This window comes from Giraffa tippelskirchi, chromosome 7 (assembly GCF_054371585.1).
Source record: "Giraffa tippelskirchi isolate mGirTip1 chromosome 7, T2T-mGirTip1v1.2.pri, whole genome shotgun sequence".
Lineage (NCBI taxonomy): Eukaryota > Metazoa > Chordata > Mammalia > Artiodactyla > Giraffidae > Giraffa > Giraffa tippelskirchi.
Genome location: NC_137281.1, coordinates 51852517 through 51871826, shown reverse-complemented (window position 1 = coordinate 51871826; position 19310 = coordinate 51852517). Strand labels below are relative to the sequence as shown.

Genomic DNA, 19310 nt, shown 5'->3' with positions numbered 1-19310 from the left:
CCTCCAACTTCTTATGGTTTTACTTGTGTATCTTTTTCCATTTTCTTCTTAAACACACTTGTTATTGGATTTAGGGTCCACTCTAATCAAGGATGGTTTCATCTCAAGGTCCTTGATTACATTTGCAGACACTTTTTTTTTTCCCCCAAATAAGGTCACATTCCTTATTCCAGGAAGATGGGCTTCCCTGGTAGCTCAGCTGGTAAAAATCCACCTGCAATGCAGGAGACCCCAGTTCGATTCCTGGGTTGGGAAGATCCCCTGGAGGAAGGCATGGCAACCCACTCCAGTATTCTTGCCTGGAGAATCCCCATGGACAGAGGAGCCTGGCTGGCTACAGTTCATGGGGTCGCAAAGAATCAGAAAGGATTGAGCGACTAAAGCACAAGGTCACATTCATGGGTTCTGGATAGGTTTTGGGAGGCTACGATTCAGCCTGCTGCAACTGCTATGTTAAAAACAGATTTAGGGCAAGTCTGGGAGCAGGACACAGACATTGTAGCCTAAGCAAGTAATCACTGAAGCTTGGATTAGGATATTGCTGGAGGAGGTGTAAATTTTGGCTCTGCCTCTTAGGAGCTGAGTGAACTTAGGCTGCATAAAGCCTCTGAGTTTTAATTCCTTCCTTGGAGAAACAGGAATAATAATAGTTCCTATTAGGTATGATGCTATGAGCATTAAATGAGACAATGCATAAAAAGTACTTGGCATGACCTCTGGCCCATAGTAGTAGCTCAGTAAAATGTTATTGGCTTTTGGTGTTGATAATATAAGCAGGACAGTCAACCCGATCAATTGACCTTGTGACTAGGGGCTGGTTGGTCTTGCCATGAATTGGAGGAGCAGTTTGGATTTTTGCCATTTGGGAGCTGGCTGTGTGGTCAGTGGTGGTGGCAGGAGTGCCTGAGACACAAGGAGAGGATCAGTCAGAGTTCTAGTAGGGAACTGAGCCAAAGTGTGTCTTTCAGGCTGGCCAGTCTGAAACCTATAGGGAAACTGTGAGACTGCATACTCTTGAGCAGGAGCTAATGCTGCAGCCCACAGCTGGGATTTCTCCTTCCTCTGGGAAACTTTACTTTGGCTCCTAAGGCCTTTCAACTGATTGAACGAGATCCACCCAAGACTCTCGAGGATAATCTCTCTTTTTCAAAAGTCAAACTGATTGCAGATGTTCAGCATATGTACAAAATACCTTTACAACAACATCTAGACTAGTGCTTAATTGAATAAGTGGGTACTGTTGCCTGGCCAAGTTGACCAGCCATCCCAAGGGAGCTGGCAATGAGGCCCATAGCCTGGGTTGAGACCACGGCTGTGGGAGACAATAGGCCAGACTAGAAGGAAAGTACAACACATGAGTCGAGAGCTCAGGGCAGAACCTTGGCAGACCTGGGTGGTCCAGAAAGAACTGGAACTCTCTGTTAGTGGTTAGAAGCCCAGGGGATAGACCAGAGGGTGAATGGAAGGCCACTGGCTGGCAGGGATGCATGCAGGCATTGACACCTGTAACCTCAGAATTCAAACTCATCATTCATAATTCTAAAAAGCCAGGTTAATATTGGTATGGCTTCTTATTGTCTGGGGGTGGAGAGTCTAATCTTGATTAATGTCTTACCTTAGAAATTGGTATAAAGTGACTCTCATAAAGATTAAATGGAAGAATGTTGACAAGTAACCTTGTATTTGTATGTAGAACTCTCTGAAAAATCCAGATATCGATAAGGCATATAAAAAGAAGAAAAATTACAAAGGATTAAAAACAAATGCTTATCCTCTAACTCAAAAAGAATGTCCCTGAACTTAAAGAATCATGCTGGCTGCTGGATGTTGGGTACCTTCTATGCCTCAGGGACTCTGCTAAGCATTTTGCTTACATTTTCTCATTTAATATTCACAACAGCCCTCTGAGGTGGATATGATGATGTTTTCCATTTAGAGAAAGGGAGATTGAAGTTCTGAAAGGGTAAGAAACTTCCTCAAGGTCATGCGCTTACTACATGGCAGATCTGGGACTCATGATGGTCTAACTCTAGAGCCTGTGCTCCTGTCTCACTTCATCTAAGACCTAGAGAACTGAAGCTTGAGAAACAGTCAAAAAGTGCTTTCATTTCCATTTGGGGGAAGAAATAGATGAACAAGGCAAGGATTGCTTGGGGGAGACTTTAACTTGTGAGAGAGAAAGCAGAACTACTCAATTGCTGTTTGAATTTTGACTTGTCTACTAAGAATGATTTTGCCACAAGAGAAAAGTAGAATAAAGAGGAGGGAGTCAGGGCTCAGTGTGGATGTGAAGGCAGGAAGCCAGCACAGCTCCTAAACATGAGCTCAGGTCTCCAGGCTTAGATGAAATTCATCTTGTGGGCCTGTTAGTACTTTCAAACATAAAATCTATGGTGCTGGTTGCTGCTTAGAACAAGAGATGCTACTTTTGAACTTCTCCTTTTTCCTTTGCCTGGTATCTGTTTCTCCTCAAGATATTTTCAGACTCAGATGGGAAGATGTTTTTTCCCTTTCTCCACATCTATTCCTTGAGAGACTTTTGGCATAAGAAGAATATGTCACACATGAAGGTATATACCACATATGTGGCAAATTTCTTAATGAGTTAAGTGTTAAAATGTCTTCTCCCCCTTCTCTTTGGCCTTATATTGGAGCACTACCACTAAAAAGAATGGTGTGTAGCAAAGATAATTCCATATAGCAAACAATGAAAAATAAACTTCTGTTGCTCATGTGTCTCAAGTGAGTTGGGAACAGACTGGGTGGCTCTACTGATCTTGGCAAGACTTGCTCACATGTCTGGAGTCCACTCAGGAGGTTGCCTAGTGTAATCTCTCCTAGGCAGGGGAAACTAAGGCCACACAGGTCTTCCCCACCAGTTCCTCATGCTTGCGTGTTGTCCTGGAGTGTTCTCATGGTGGTGGCAGAGGCACAGGAACATAAGTGGAAACACAAGGCCTGAGGGCCTGTCCTTGGAACTAGTTCTGTTGGCCAAAACAAGTCATAACTGAGGCCCAGACTGAAGAGGTGGGAAGATAGAGTTTGTTTCTTTAATAAGAGGAACTGGAAAGTCACACGGCCATGAATGATGTTAATCTCCCTCAAGTGTCTGCTTTGGGCCAGGCATTGCTTTGGGAGTATGAGTGTAAATAGTCATGTCCCTGCCCTTGGGTTTTCTAATTTAGTAAGGCCAGTACCAATATGCCAGCAAATTTGGAAAACTCAGCAGTAGCCACAGGACTGGAAAAGGTCAGTTTTCATTCCAATCCCAAAGAAAGGCAATGCCAAAGAATGCTCAAACTACTGCACAATTGTACTCATCTCACACGCTAGTAAAGTAATGCTCAAAATTCTCCAAGCCAGGCTTCAGCAATATGTGAACCGTGAACTTCCAGATGTTCAAGCTGGTTTTAGAAAAGGCAGAGGAACCAGAGATCAAATTGCCAACATCCACTGGATCATCGAAAAAGCAAGAGAGTTCCAGAAAACATCTATTTCTTCTTTATTGACTATGCCAAAGCCTTTGACTGTGTGGATCACAATAAACTGTGGAAAATTCTGGAAGAGATGGGAATACCAGACCACCTGACCTGCCTCTTGAGAAACCTGTATGCAGGTCAGGAAGCAACAGTTACAACTGGACACGGAATAACAGACTGGTTCCAAATAGGAAAGGAGTACGTCAAGGCTGTATATTGTCACCCTACTTATTTAACTTCTATGCAGAGTACATCATGAGAAACGCTGGGCTGGAAGAAGCACAAGCTGGAATCAAGATTGCCGGGAGAAATATCAATAACCTGAGATATGCAGATGACACCACCCTTATGGCAGAAAGTGAAGAAGAACTAAAGATCCTCTTGCTGAAAGTTAAAGAGGAGAGTGAAAAAGTTGGCTTAAAGCTCAACATTCAGAAAACTAAGATCATGGCATCTGGTCCCATCACTTCATGGCAAATAGATGGGGAAACAGTGGAAATAGTGGCTGACTTTATTTTTCTGGGCTCCAAAATCACTGCAGATGGTGATTGCAGCCATGAAATTAAAAGATGCTTACTCCTTGGAAGGAAAGTTATGACCAACCTAGACAGCATATTTAAAAGCAGAGACATTACTTTGCCAACAAAGGTCCGTCTAGTCAAGGCTATGGTTTTTCCAGTGGTCATGTATGGACGTGAGAGTTGGACTATAAAGAAAGCTGAGCGCCGAAGAATTGATGCTTTTGAACTGTGGTGTTGGAGAAGACTCTTGAGAGTCCCTTGGACTGCAAGGAGATCCAACCAGTCCATCCTAAAGGAAATCAGTCCTGGGTGTTCATTGGAAGAACTGATGTTGAAGCTGAAACTCCCAATACTTTGGCCACCTCATGCAAAGAGTTGACTCATTGGGAAAGACCCTGATGCTGGGAAAGATTGAGGGCAGGAGAAGAGGATGAGATGGTTGGATGGCATCACCGACTCGATGGACATGGGTTTGGGTGGACTCTGGGAATTGGTGATGGACACTGAGGCCTGGCGTGCTGTGGTTCATGGGGTCGCAAAGAGTCGGACACGACTTAGTGACTGAACTGAACTGAACTGAAGGCCAGTGCCTATCAATACTGGACTGTTCCCTGGGCTGGAATGTGAAGCTTTGGGTAATGCATAAGTTTATAGCGAGTTCTTTATTCATGCGGGACATGTCTTTTTTTTTTTTTTTTTTTTTTACTGTGTGCTGCTCATTTATATCTCCATGGTTGACTGTAGCAAATGGTTCTCTAACGTGGAGAGATTTGTTCCAGTAAACATTCCTACTCTTCAGTTACAGATCATTGTCTCATTATTTTTCTTAAAATAGCCCAAGAGGAAGGAGAAGTTCCTTGGTGTGTATAAGCGAGGTGGGGGAGTTGAAGGTCAGACAGGGAGAATACTAGGAATATGCAGCCAAAGTTAGTAACTCACATCTCCTAATCTCCCCAAAGATGGGCCTAGTGAATCACATCATTGATTCTCCTGTGTTATGTTTCCTTGATTGAAATAGAACAGTCAGCAGTCTTCAGCCTAACTCAACAAGAATAGCAGCCTCATCTGCTTACTTCAAGGCTTTCCAGATGGCTCAGTGGTAATGAATCTGCCTGCCAATGCAGGAGATACAGGAGACATGGGTTCAATCCCTGGGTCAGAAAGATCTGGAGGGGGTATTCTTGCTTGGAGAATTCCATGAACAGAAGAGCCTGGTGGGCTACAGTCCATTGGGTCACAGAATCCGTCTTGACTGAGTGACTGAGTACACACACACTGCTTATGAAGTTGTGGGAAAGGAAGTTAGGATTTCTCAGAGCCACAGAGCTTTCACCGAGAACTAGTCATATTGAACCAACTCTTATTCCTTTTATGATCATATTATTTTACCGTCATAACAGCCTGGAAGATGACGTTCGTAATGCTCAGCAAGGCAGCTGGTAAAATATTTTATAAAACTTGCATAGTCAACAGAGTGAAACATGACTTGGATAAGTTAACAAGTTGATTTATAACTGAGTGTTTATATATGAAGATCTTATACTAATGTCAATTTTTGGAGGGTAGGATGGAAATTTCTCCACCAGAACATTGCAGGACATTCTTGTTTGTGATATGGCTGGGATACAGTTGTAGTGGGCAAACCTGTCAAATTTCCAAATGATTCAAAGCCAGAAGGAAGAAGTTTGTGTAATGGATGGTGGAGTCAGGATTCTACATCATGTGACAGACCAAGATGATGGGGTGAAACTAAAAGATGAATTCGAGTAGGAATAAATCCACAGCAGCCAAGAATGGACCTTGAAGAGTAATTTGCAGAGGTATGGGATAGCAGAGCCCCAGCTTAACAGCACACAGTCAATTAGAGCCAACTCTGTGACATGGTGGATAAAAAGCTCTATGCCTAAACTGAATTAATAGAAGTGGAGTGTTAAGATCAAGGGAGATTATAGTCTCCCCTGTCTCCTGAATTTATCAGACCACAAACATTCAATAAAACATTTATTAAGTAGCTCTCTGTATTAAAGTCTTAGCCAGGCAGTTTACTTGTTAAATAAATTGACGTGAGTTACAAGGAATTCCTACATCCCAGGGCTGAACAAAAGGTATCTGAAAACTCCTACTTACAATTGGGCTACAAGTGCCAGGACTTGCTGTATGGCCTGAGTGCTTATTTATAGCCTGTGGGGTCAACTTGCCTTTTGCTCATTCACCATTTCTTAACTCAAACCTCTTATTGCAAGTAAATGGACTTGTTTACTTTGATTTTCTTCTTTTATTAATCAACATCCCTTTAATGGCTCATATGATAGCATCAGGGCTCTGTGTTCATTCCTGTTCATCCTTTTGATGTTGGTATCATTTTCTCCTACTGCGGAGAGCTTCTTCCGTATTTCAGTGGAAATGGCCAGAGGGGCTTAAGATTATATTATCCTTAAGTCCCATACTCTTAGAGCAAGAGCCAGACATTCTACTGGTGCTTATATATCAGAGAAGCTCTGCTTGGACTGACATGTCATATAGTCACTCAAACTGGCCACTTCTGAGTAATGGTGTTCACACCTATCATGGCTGTAAGGGTGTGTGTGTGTGTGTATGTGTGTGTGTGTTGTTGGGGAGGGACTGTGAATAGCAAGTTTGGGCCCACGTAAAAACCACACAAAATTTCCCACAGTGAAGAGCATAGGTTCTATTCCCAGAGAAGTGAAGATAGCATGCTAGGGAGAAAAATATATCTATAAACTCTTCTCCTAAAGAAATCATTAGAATACGGGTAAGAGAAGGAAGAAGAAAGATGGCTCAGGGGACCTGTTTACTTTTAAATGTGCTAACCAGTTCCTGAATTAAAAGAGAAAGTTAAAGTATTAGTCGCTCAGTCCTATTCAACTCTTTGCGACCCCGTGGACTATAGCCCACCAGGCTCCTCTGTCCATGGAATTCTCCAGGCAAGAATCCTGGAGTGGGTTGCCATGCCCTCCTCCAGGGGATCTTCCTGACCCAGGGTACAAACCCAGGTCTCCCGCACTGCAGGCAGACCAGGGATAAGCCACCAGGGATGGCTGCAATGCCTTCTGATCAGGCATTATATTAAGACTGAAGCAGAGGACAACTTTGAACTGAGATTTGCTGCCGCTTTTTCCCAACTTAAATTTGGGGTTTGTACTTCCCACCTCCCTTCTTCTTCTGTTGTTTGGATGTGTGAAGGAACATCCTGGGGGAGCCTGAAGTCCTCAGGTGAAAAAATATTAACAAGGAACACACTGATGATGTCCTGGTAATTTTCAAGGAAGTCCTGGATCTCTTTTGCAGATGGTCCAGAGAGAAGTGGGAAAAAGCACACTCATTTTCAGCTCAGCTCCATTTCTGTCTCTGCTTGTTGTGGCTGATCATTTTGAAGACTCCCATGGAGCAGGGAAATGGGGACTTTCAGCCTCACTTCTCCTGGTCTGATAGAGTAGCTGCAGGACATGTGGTGGGGTTATTTGCTCCCTGTGAATGGACAGGGAACATGGATTTCTAGCTCTAGAGAATCTGACACTCAGACTAATTTGCACTCCAGGATCCCCGAGGCCCTTCCACACCATCACATCCTCCACCTCTTGATTACTTGGGCTGGCAGGGAAACGCCTGCGTGGGCACTCAACAATGTCGTTAATCTTGATGTCACCTGCTTTGGCTCTGGACTTCACTCTAGGGCTTGAGAGTCATTTTGCAGAAAATATTCAATCCTAATGATGTTTATTGTGACTGATATTAGAATGGGTGAGTTCTGTGAATGCCGTCAAGCTGGCTGGCCTGTGATTGGAAATCATTTGGTATCAGAAAACTGGCTTTCAATGGAAAGGTCACCACAGATTATACACAAAATAGGTGAGCCATAGGATGTTTGGAGTGATTGTTGGTACTCAAGTTTAGATCCACAAAGGGCTTATTTTTGCTTATTTTGCTTATTTTTGCTTATCCTTTTGCTTATTTTTCCTTCCTCCTTGAAAGCTGTACATTATTTGCCTTTCCATTTATCTGAGATATTGAAAGTGGAAATCTGCTGCGATTTATCTACTATACATTCTAAGAACCCGTCATGTTTCATTGCCCCTAACCCTGCAGAAAAATGTATACATCAGGTTTTTAAACATTTTTTACCATAATAAGATTTTATATGTAGAGATATAATATTAAAAGATTCATATAACTGCATAAAATATACTCAGTGGATATATTAATATATATACATTTAAAATATATTTTGTATGTGCAATATCTATTTAAAATTGTATGCGAGACAGCGAAAGAGACACAGATGTATAGAACTGTATTTTGGACTCTATGGGAGAGGGCGAGGGTGGGATGATATGGGAGAATGGCATTGAAGCATGTAAATTATCATATGTGAAACGAATCGCCAGTCCAGGTTCGATGCATGATACAGGGTGCTTGGGGCTGGTGCACTGGGATGACCCAGAGGGATGGCATGGGAAGGGAGGTGGGAGGGGGGTTCTGGAAGGGGAACACATGTACACCCATGGCAGATTCATGTCAATGTATGTCAAAACCAATACAATATTGTAAAGTAAAAAAATAAATAAATAAAAAAATATATATGGCATACATTTTGTCTTCTTGTAACCCTGTGAGATAGACATGATTATCCTCATTTTTAATAGATGAGGAAACAGAAGAAATTAGCTAGCTTTCACAAGATCACAGAGTCAGCTGCACAAAATAGACACCAACCCTGATTCATTTCAGCAGAAAATAAATTTATCAAAATGGTATTGTGTAGTTCACAGCATGTCTGGGAGGGCTGAAATACAGGTCTAGAGGCCACAGTCAGGAATAACTGCCAAAGACCATACCCCTGTTGCCTCAGGTTCAAACCCCGAGGTGTTTCCTGCTCACAGACACCTGAGAGAGAGAATGCGGACTTCATTATTGCAGCCCTTGGAACACAATGAGGTTGATGCTACTGTCTTTCTTAGAATGGCTGCCTCAGGCTCTGCTTCTTTGGTAGACCTGCTTCCATTTTCAAGTTTGGGCATGTGAGTCTGATGGGAGGCTTTTACTTTGAAAGGGATATATGCATTTATAAATGGAGGAAAAAATGTGTTTCAAACACTAATTCTGCAACTTGGGCAAAGTTCAGTGTTATAATGTAGTGAATTGTTAGAGAGTCACTGTAGTATAATCAAGAGCAACAACAAAAAATGGGCAAATAATGTTGGTTTGGAGGAACTAGGAGAGTTTTAAGCTTGTGACAAAGTGGAAGATCACAGAATGTCCTTGCTGAAAACATATCTACAAAGCAACCAGGTAAGTGTTCTAATGTTTTTCAAACACAGGTGGTGCATGAACATTTAAAAATAGAATAAATGTTACAAATAACCTTCAAGTTACCTTGACCATCACCAGCAATTTCTAGAGAATTCCTCCATATGAGAAACCTCTTATTTAGTTAGATTCTTTTAAATCTATTTGTATATATTCTCACCCATAGACTTGTATCCAAGAAAATGGGTAGTTTTATTTACTGTGTGATGTGTTTCCTTTGGCACCTAATCTTAGAGAGTTTCTGTGTTGGGACATACAGATTTCCCTCACTAGTTTATGTACTTCATAGTATTTCATTATATGAGTACACTAGTCAGCTTGCTCCAACAATCCCCTATTGGTACACATCTAGGACATTTGCAGTTTTTAGCTTTTGCCAACACTGTTCCAATGAGCATCCTTGAACATGTCTCTTTGTGGACTCTTTCTCCACAGTGGCTATGAGTAGTGGAATTGCTAAGTCACTGGAGATGCACATTTAAACTTAATAGGTACTGGCAAATTGTCCTTGTAAGCACCTGTACCAAATTATGCTCTCATTTGCAATTTAAAAGTAACCATTTCCCCACATCAATGACATTAGCAAACTTCTTAATTTTTGCCCATGTGAAGTGTTTTTTTTTGTTTTTAATTTGCCTACATGAAGTCCTTGAACTCTGGTGATGAGGAACATCTTTTTGTGTATTTGTTGGCTATTTGTATTTTCTCTTTTTTGTATGCCCTTTTCCTACTCTTCCTCATCAATATCTTGTTGTACTTCGTCTCTAGACTCCTGAGGATATTTCCTGCCTTCTGAGAAATCTGTATGCCTCCTTACCTGCCTCCTGAGAAATCTGCATGCAGGTCAAGAAGCAACAGTCACAACTGGACATGGAACAACAGCCTGGTTCCAAATCAGGAAAGGAGTACGTCAAGGCTGTATATTGTCACCCTGCTTATTTAACTTACATGCAGAATACATCCTGTGAAATGCCATGCTGGATGAAGCACAAGCTAGAATCAAGATTGCCGGGAGAAATATCAATAACCTCAGATATGCAGATGACACCACCCTTATGGCAGAAAGTGAAGAAGAACTAAAGAGTCTCTTGATGAAAGTGAGAGTGAAAAAGCTGGCTTAAAACTCAACATTTAGAAAACTAAGATCATGGCATCTGGTCCCATCACTTCATGGCAAATAGATGGGGAAACAGTGTAAACAGTGACAGACTTTATTTTGGGGGGCTCCAAAATCACTGCTGATGGTGATTGCAGCCATGAAATTAAAAGACATTTGCTTCTTGGAAGAAAAGCTATGAACAACCTGGACAGCATATTAAAAAGCAAAGACATTACTTTACCAACAAAGGTCCGTCTAGTCAAGGCTATGGTTTTTCCAGTAGTCATGTATGGATGTGAGAGCTGGACTATAAAGAAAGCTGAGCACTGAAGAATTGATGCTTTTGAACTGTGGTGTTGGAGAAGACTCTTGAGAGTCCCTTGGACTGCAAGGGGCTCAAACCAATCAATCCTAAAGGAAATCAGTCCTGAATATTCATTGGAAGGACTGATGCCAAAGCAGAAACTCCAATATTTTGGCCACCTGATGCGAAGAACTGACACATTAGAAAAGACCCTGATGCTGGGAAAGATTGAAGGCAGAAAGAGAAGGGGACGACAGAGGATGAGATGGTTTGATGACATCACTGACTCAATGAACATAAGTTTGAGCAAGCTCTGGGAGTTGGTGATGGACAGGGAAGCCTGGTGTGCTGCAGTCCATGGGGTCGCAAAGAGTTGCACATGACTGAGTGACTGAACTGAACTGAACTGAAGATATTTCATATAAATGGAATCATAGTATCGGAGAAGGCAATGGCAACCCACTCCAGTAGTCTTGCCTGGAAAATCCCATGGATGGAGGAGCCTAGTAGGCTGCAGTCCATGGGGTTGCGAAGAGTCGGACACGACTGAGTGACTTCACTTTCACTTTTCGCTTTCATGCATTGGAGAAGGAAATGGCAACCCACTCTAGTGTTCTTGCCTGGAGAATCCCAGGGACGGCGGAGCCTGGTGGGCTGCCATCTATGGGGGTCACACAGAGTTGGACACGCTGAAGCAACTTAGCAGCAGGAGCAGCAGCAGCAGCTTGACTTATTTTACTCAGCATAACGTTTTTGAGGTTCATCCATATGGTATATGCGTCAGTACTTCATTCGTTTTTATGGCTGAATGATATTCCATTGTATAGATGTTCCAAATTTTGTTTATCCATTTATTATTGATGGCTGTTTGGGCTATTTCCACCTTTTGGTTATTGTGAATAGTGCTGCTGTAAACATTTGTGCATGAATATCTGAGTATTTGTTTTTCAGTTCTTTTGTGTAGGAGTAGAATTGCTGGTTCATATTGCAATTTTTTGTTTAATTTTTTGAGACTATGCTGAGCTGTATCTATTTTCTTCCTTAACCTTCTCACCAACTCAGTGAGGAAGGGCTATAATTACCTCTTAACAGATAAGAAGTTAGAGATCAGAAGAGTGAGAGGCCCAGAGAAGTTAAGTGGTTTTCCTAAGGTTGTGTTCATGCTGCGTGCTAAGTCACTTTAGTTGTATCCGACTGTTTGCGACGCTGTGGACTATAGCCCACTAGGCTCCTCAGTCCATGGGATTCTCCAGGCAAGAGAATCCAAAAAGACTGGAGTGGGTTGCCATGCCCTCCTTCAGGGGATCTTCCTGACTGAGGGATGGAATTCTTGCATCTTATATCTTCTGCATTGACAGGCAGATTCTTTACCACTAGTGCCTCCTGGGAAGCCCTTTCCTAAGGTTACATAGCTAGTAAGTGGTAAAGTAGGGATTTAAACCCAGGCAGGCTGGTTCTAAAACCTGAGCCCTTAACTGCTATGCTACCCTCTCCTATAGTGCCTAAGGAGGATGATGTCAAGACATGAGTTAGTTTGCTTCTTCAGAGGATTATTAATTGAAAGAAAAATCCTCTTACTATGGGAATGCTACCTAATGGCAAAGCTACAAAGCCACCTACCATCTATTAAACTGTTTTTAACATCAAAGGAAAAGTGAACATAATCTCTGTGGGCACTTTTCTGCTCACCTGTGCAGGTGGCTCACCTGTGTCACCTGGAGGAGCGGGAATACTTATTCTCCTAGCCTCTCTCCCTTTCTGTCATCCCTTCAGTCTCTAACAGCTGCTAAGCACTTTGCCCCTGGGGGACTGGTAATTTCAGTTATAGTGGAACTCTCAAGCCTCGTATCTCAATGGGAAGTTGCACAAACATTTGAGTCTTCATTTCATGCCTGTCTTTCCTACCACTGGTCATGGAAAGCCCAGGATAAGTGATGTTCATTAGGATTAATACCCATTGACTGTGGAAATGTGAAATTGAATCCAGAAAGCCTTTGAAATAAGACCCCAGGGTGACTGAGTAGTAAGGCGAGAGCAAAGTCTCCACTGGGTCACAACTGAGACCTGGTAACTGCAGAAAAGTGAAATGGATCCTAAGAGACACACGATTATTAGAAAGTGCCAGCGTCACTGTGGGGGCAGACAGGCAGCAAAATCTTTGCTATATCTACTACGCCAGAGAGGACTGAAGAGGCTAGCTGTATCCTGCAGTGCTCCCATCTTGTTCTAAAGTGGCATCTTTCTTCTGCCTACTAGGAGGGGTGGGATGCCCCAGTCACCTGAGTATGTTAATAGCTGGCTGCCTACCAAGGTATGTGCTATTGAAGCAAAAAATTGCATTTTCTAGTTTTTAAACAAGTTTTCAAACTCTCTTGGCAAGTTGAAATCTGTTGCCTATTTCATATAAATAAAAGCTGCTGGAACGTACCTTAATTTATTTCTCTGTGTGTGTCATGTAGTCAGCCATTAAGCTGAGCATCTTCCATTTGCTCTGCTAGATCCATCAGTGGGTTCTCTTGCCCTCTGGTTTCTCACTGGATTTGGTCAATGTGAGGCACTAGCAAGAGGTTGGAGGGAAGGATGAAATGGAGTTGAACACATTTGAATTTGTGAATCACTTCCTGGTGGGACACAGGTCAGTAGTGGTTGTATTTTTCTGTGGTGGGGCATAGCTCCTGTCAGGTGGTCCTCTCCCAAAGCTACAGATTTTTTTTTTTTTTTAACTTTTGGTAATACTTCCTTCATTTGTGCCTTCAACAAGAGGGTAGTATCTACTTCCTACTGTTATAGGAAGAGCTTTGTGACCTGTGGGTTTTCCTCAGCTTGCCACTTCTTTATATGCCACCCCCCTTCAGCAAGCCATCTGTTTCTGGCCATGATTCTGACTAGGACAGCCACTCAATACCTCTGGTCTCTATGACAGCTCTCGGACATTGACAGGTAGGGGCAAGACTGCCAAGGCTGGAACAGAATACAGATCAACTATCAAACTGTGACCCTATCATCTTGTACCTAATGAGACTGGGCCAGAGAATGGGAGATCTGAGGGCTGAGGGATTTGGTCAGGAGATGGGGAACACAGAGGAATCTGGAAAAGTTATCTAAGAGAGGCATCCAGAATAGAGGACAGAAAATTAATGCTGCAACTCAAGGGGCAGTTGATGAGATGATCTGTGGATTTCAGCTATATATACACACACACACTTTCATACATGCCTTTATTGCTCGAGTAAATTTTCCCTTTCCTTAGTATACATAGAGAAGAGTCACTTTTCATGTGCATCTAAGATCTCCCCACCCCTTTACCCCAGGATCTGAGCTCCTTGCAGGTTCTTGGAATAACCCAAGCCATTTCTTACTCCTGTCCATTCAATGCAAATGGTCCACTTTGACAACTTTTTCATCATGATAATTTATAGTCCTTCTTTAAGGCTTAGTCAACCATGATAATTGTTAGTCTTTAAGATCAACTGAGAGGACCAGGAAGCCCTGGTCTGATGGAGGTGACTTCTGGGCACCCACAGCATCATACTACTTCCTTCCCATCCCCCCCACCGGCAGAGCATTGGACAAATCTGTCCAGTAGGATTTTGTTTCTACTTATTAGCGAGTTGTAGTTTAGAGATTGTAGATAGGGGGAAAGAATGTTAAAATTTCTAATATTTTGGGGATTTGGGGGGCAGTGGGATAAAAAAGTCTGTATCTGTACTTTGAGAATGGGAAAAAAGCCCCCAGAAGTTCTGAAAAATTCTGTTTTACAAGGTGAAGACATATACCTCTAGACATGAAATCAAACTCCTTATACATTAAATAAGATGGAACACATCAACAGTGGTTCAAGGGAAAGCAAAATCCCCTAGGACAGAAGGCAAAGAAACAACTCTTGGGGTAAGAGGGCATTTTCTTCATGATTCACTAAGCTTTTCACCCTCGGGAGGGCCCAGATAAATGTGTATGAAGAAAACTATGTATCTGTTTGTCATGGTGTGTGTGTGAGATCCTCAAGACCACCCCCTGGGTTTGATGATTTGCTAGGAGGATTCCTAGAATCAGCATATAGCTATACTGATGGTTATGATTTATTACAGCAAAAGGATACAAAGCAAAATCAGCAAAAGGGAGAAGTGCTTAGGGCAAAGATCAAAGGAAACACGCTACAAGCTTCCAAGTGTCCTCTCCTAGTGATGAACATCACATAAGATGTGCTTACTTCCCCCAGCAATGTGTTATGACAACACTTGAGATGCGTCCACCAGGGAAGTTCATTAGCGACTCAATGCCTAGGGTTTCTACTGGGGTTACCCTCTGTCTGGCAAATGGCTACATTCCAGACTCCCAGGAGGAAAGCAGGCGTTCACCACAAAAGTCCTACTGTTTTAATAGTCTAGGCATAGTGAGCCCTCTTCTCAGTTCTGGGAAAGGTGGAAACCCCCCTCAAATCCAAATTTCCAGATGCCATTCAAAGGCCAGTCTTGTAAGCAGGCCTTTCTAAGAAGAGCAGTCCTCAATACTGCTATGTTTTCTCCTTTTCTCACATGGTGTCACACTGGTTCCCCCTGGTTAATGGGGGCAGCTCTATAATTCACCAGCAAGTAGAATCCCTTTTCCTTAGATTCCGTGAGGAATTGGGGCTTCCTAAGATGTCAGCTCAGATTTTTTTTCGCAGATACCTTACCACTGATTTCCAAGCCACCATGGCACTGCTAACAGTTGGCTTCAATTAAACTGTTACCCACACCTCCTTCTTTGTATCCCAGCCTGAAGGGCTTAAGTTCAAATTCCCAAGAGCCATCCCTGCTGCATGTAAGACATATCTCAGAGCTTTGCCGGGAGTTAAATCCTATGTCACAGGAGGGCTCCTGTGAAATAAACTCTTTTATCCAAAACACTTTATGTTCTGCCCTCATTGACCAAACACCCAGGGATTCATTTCCAGTCATGGTCTCCTGGTTCTTGCCCAGCCATGTAAACCAGTCCTGTGGCTATTATGGCATGCATCCCTCTCTCCCTAGCAGGCCCAACACTTGCTCATTAGGTTAGTCTGAGAGTTAACACTTGCTGTTGGTCTGGTAGTCAGCAATGGAGGTGGGAACATTGTATCCTTAGGCACCTGGCCCACTTGTGGCATTGCTATTCTTCAAGCAGAAAACGGGGCCTGTCTTCCAACAAGAAAAGGAGAACACTTTAACAGGCCCAGACAGTTCAGGGGGCTCTTCGGGTGGAAAGTAATTAAGTACATCTTCCCAGATATCCCCACCCCAATTCTCAGAGTTCCACTCATTCCATCAAGGCCCTGACTTGAGTGTAGGACATGTGCCTAGTCTGAAAATTCAGCCTTCTCTAAAGTTTTGCCACTCTTAGAGATAAGTCCTGTATCTGTTCTCCAGCTCTGTTTTCATGCTGAAGAATATCAGGGTTCCTTTAACTACTGCCAAGGAGGCTTTCTCACACAACACAATTTACTCTAAATTGTTGAAAGATTGCCCTGAGGCTGTCATTTTTTTCTTTCCGATGCGTTCATGGTATTCAGCAACAGCCACCCAATTTTACAGTCCAGATAATTACTGTATCTTTCACTCCTTCTCGACACCAGTGATGTTACAGAAGCCAGCGCATCCCCTTCCACCTCTAGCCTGTCCTAGTTATCCACAGGTCAAAGTCTTAGTAATTGCACTGTGCCAATGTGCCAGGGATGGATGGTGCTCCATCTCCCCTCAATGATGGATGCTTCTTTGCCAGGCAGCCAAGTCATGATTCAACTCCAAATCCCTTCCTTTGAATCTCATTCTTAGGTCTGCTTCTCATACTCTCTTAGGTTAGTGTGGAGGGAGCAAAATAATGGCCCTCCAGATGTTCATATTTTAATTCCTGGAACTAGTATCTTACCTGACACGGTAAAGAAGACTTTGCAGATGTGATTAAAGGAAAGATCTTGACAGGGGGAAACTAGCCTGGATTATCCAGTGGGGTCCAATATATTTATAAGCATCATTGTAAGTCAATGAGGGAGGGGTCATAGTCAGAGAACATCAAGTGACAATGGAAGAAAAGCTTGCAGTGAAGGTGGGCCATGAACCAAGAAGTGCAGGTGACTTCTCGGTACTGGCAAAAGTGAGGAAGGGATTATCCCCAAAAATCTCCAGAAGAAGCATATAGCCCTGCCAACACTTTGATTGAGCCCAGTGAGACCTAGGTCAGATTTCTGACCTCCAGAATGGTAATATATTTGCAATGTTTGAGTTGCTAAATATGTGGTAATTTGTTACAGCAGTGATAGGAAGCTAATAAATTTGGGTTCCCTAGAAGCAGAGCCTGAGACAGGGATTTGGGTACCCATGATTTATTGAGAGAATGCTCTCAGGAGACTCCCATAAGAGATTAAGGGAGATAAGATGGAAGGGAATTGCTAATCAGGGCTGTGGCCCTGATTAAAATCTAGCCTTGAAAAAAAAAAAAAAAAAATCTAGCCTTGGCCTGATTCATGGAGGGTGGTTGTGCTCTGGATATAGGTCACATTGCGGAGTTATTCTCTCTTGAGGCAAGGAGGCTACCCTTTGATTCCAGTTTTAGCCAGTCATTGGTGGCTCCTGGGTTGATGATTGTCATTAGGCTTGGGAACAGCATGTATCCTCCTAGATGACATGAGTCCTGTAAGCAGAACCATTCTCTGAAAAGGGAGGCACCCGTGACCAGTTAGCAGCTAACACAGAGCAGGGATGGGTGCACAGTCCCAGTAAAGGTGATCCTTGTACAGAGCAGAACTTTATACCACAAGGAAACCACCTGACGTGCCAGACCAGAGGAATAAAAAATATGTAAGCAAGTGTGGCTTTTTTAGCCTGATTGCTTTGGCCTCCAAATGCAGACTCAATTTGATTTGCAAAAACACAGCTAGGTGGATTTATCTGCCTAATAACCAGTTACTCAGTGGTTTTACAGAATTCAGCTGCTTTACTGAATTCTTCCAGCTTCTGTTTTAGTTTGTTTAGGCAACCTTGGCTTGCGGTTGACATCAGACCACTGGCAAGATCACATTTGAGTGAGAAGTCCCTTGGACTCACTGATGTGACTGGTGATTTTTGGCTGGTCTGGGATTTCCAGGGGAGCAATGCTGGTCCTGGAATACTGATCATTGGTCTGTCCCCTGACTTGATCAACACAGGAAGTGGGACACTGGTAGACAATCTCCAGTTGAGATAGGTTTTCAGCCTTAATTATTTTACCCTATAATGGCACGATGAACACATCCAAATGAATGGAAAATGGGATTCTTCACTGAGCCGCATCGTGCCCCAGATCCGTAATTTGATACAAAAGCTTCACACAAATTGAAATTAAAATGCGTTTTAGATGCTTCCTCCCATCAAAGCAGTTTGCACCAGCAGGCTTCTCTCTTTCACGAGTTTGCTATAGAAATAGGGGAACAAGGCAGCTTTGCTCTTGGCGGCTGTGGAAGTAACACAATCTCCCTGCTTGTCAACTGCAGGCAAGAAAATGAAATAAAATGAAAACCAATTGGAGGTCTAATTATCCTTTTTAAAATGACTTCATCCTGTACAGTGGCCCACTGAATACATAAAAGGCACCGTTCTTTTCATTTCTTTTGTTCCCCTTGGGTGTTTGGGGCCGAGTCACCCTGGGATACGCGAGAGGGAGTACTCAGTGTTTGAGTCCAATTTACTTGCTTAACAGCACTTATAGTGGGTGTGGCTATCTGTCAAGCATTGTCTCAAATACTCCTCAGATAGTACACGTTTATTTTTCATAAAGACTCTACAAAGGACATCTCTTACCTTCTGAGATGGACCGTATTCTGCCTATGGAATGTATGAAAGTGAAAGTTGCTCAATCCTGTCTGACTCTTTGTGACCCCATGGACTATACAGACCATGCAAATCTCCAGACTAGAATACTGGAGTGGGTAGCCTTTCCATTCTCCAGGGGATCTTCCCAACCCAGGGATGGAACCCGTGTCTCCTGTGTTGCAGGCGTATTCATTCAACTGAGCTATCAGGGAAGTCCACAGTTCAGTTCAGTTCAGTCACTCAGTCATGTCCGACTCTTTGCGACCCCATGGACTACAGCATGCCAGGCTTCCCTGTCCAACACCAACTCCTGGAGCTTGCACAAACTCATATCCATCGAGTCAGTGATGCCATCCAACCATCTCATCCTCTGTTGTCCCCTTCTCCCACCTTCAATCTTTCCCAGAATCAGGGTCTTTTCCAGTGAGTCAGTTCTTCGTATCAGGTGGTCAAAGTTTTGGAGTTTCAGCTTCAGCATCAGTCCTTCCAATGAATATTCAAGAATGACTATATTTAGGATTGACTGATTTGAGCTCCTTGCAGTCCAAAGGATTCTTAAGAGTCTTCTCCAACACCACAGTTCAAAAGCATCAATTCTTTGCCGCTCAGCTTTCTTTATAGTGTGACTCTCACATCCATACGTGACTGCTGGAAAAACCATAGCTTTGACTACGTGGACTTTTGTTGGCAAAGTAATGTCTCTGCTTTGTAATATGCTGTTTAAGTTGGTCAAGCTTTTCTTCCAAGGAGCAAGCATCTTTTAATTTCATGGCT

At 42.9% G+C, this 19310-nt stretch overlaps 1 long non-coding RNA gene across 5 annotated transcripts in view; it reads left to right on the top strand.

Moving 5' to 3' along the window:
- LOC145514952 (uncharacterized) overlaps positions 1-19310 on the top strand; it is a 383828-nt gene that overhangs the window by 104754 nt on the left and 259764 nt on the right. For 3 of the 5 annotated variants that reach the window (XR_014060583.1, XR_014060582.1, XR_014060584.1), the window contains one exon: positions 10097-13164. The exons of the other annotated variants lie outside the window; for them this stretch is intronic. This is a non-coding gene — a long non-coding RNA (uncharacterized LOC145514952). Of the gene's footprint in view, positions 1-10096; positions 13165-19310 lie in introns of those variants that run through there. 5 annotated transcript variants of the gene reach the window in all.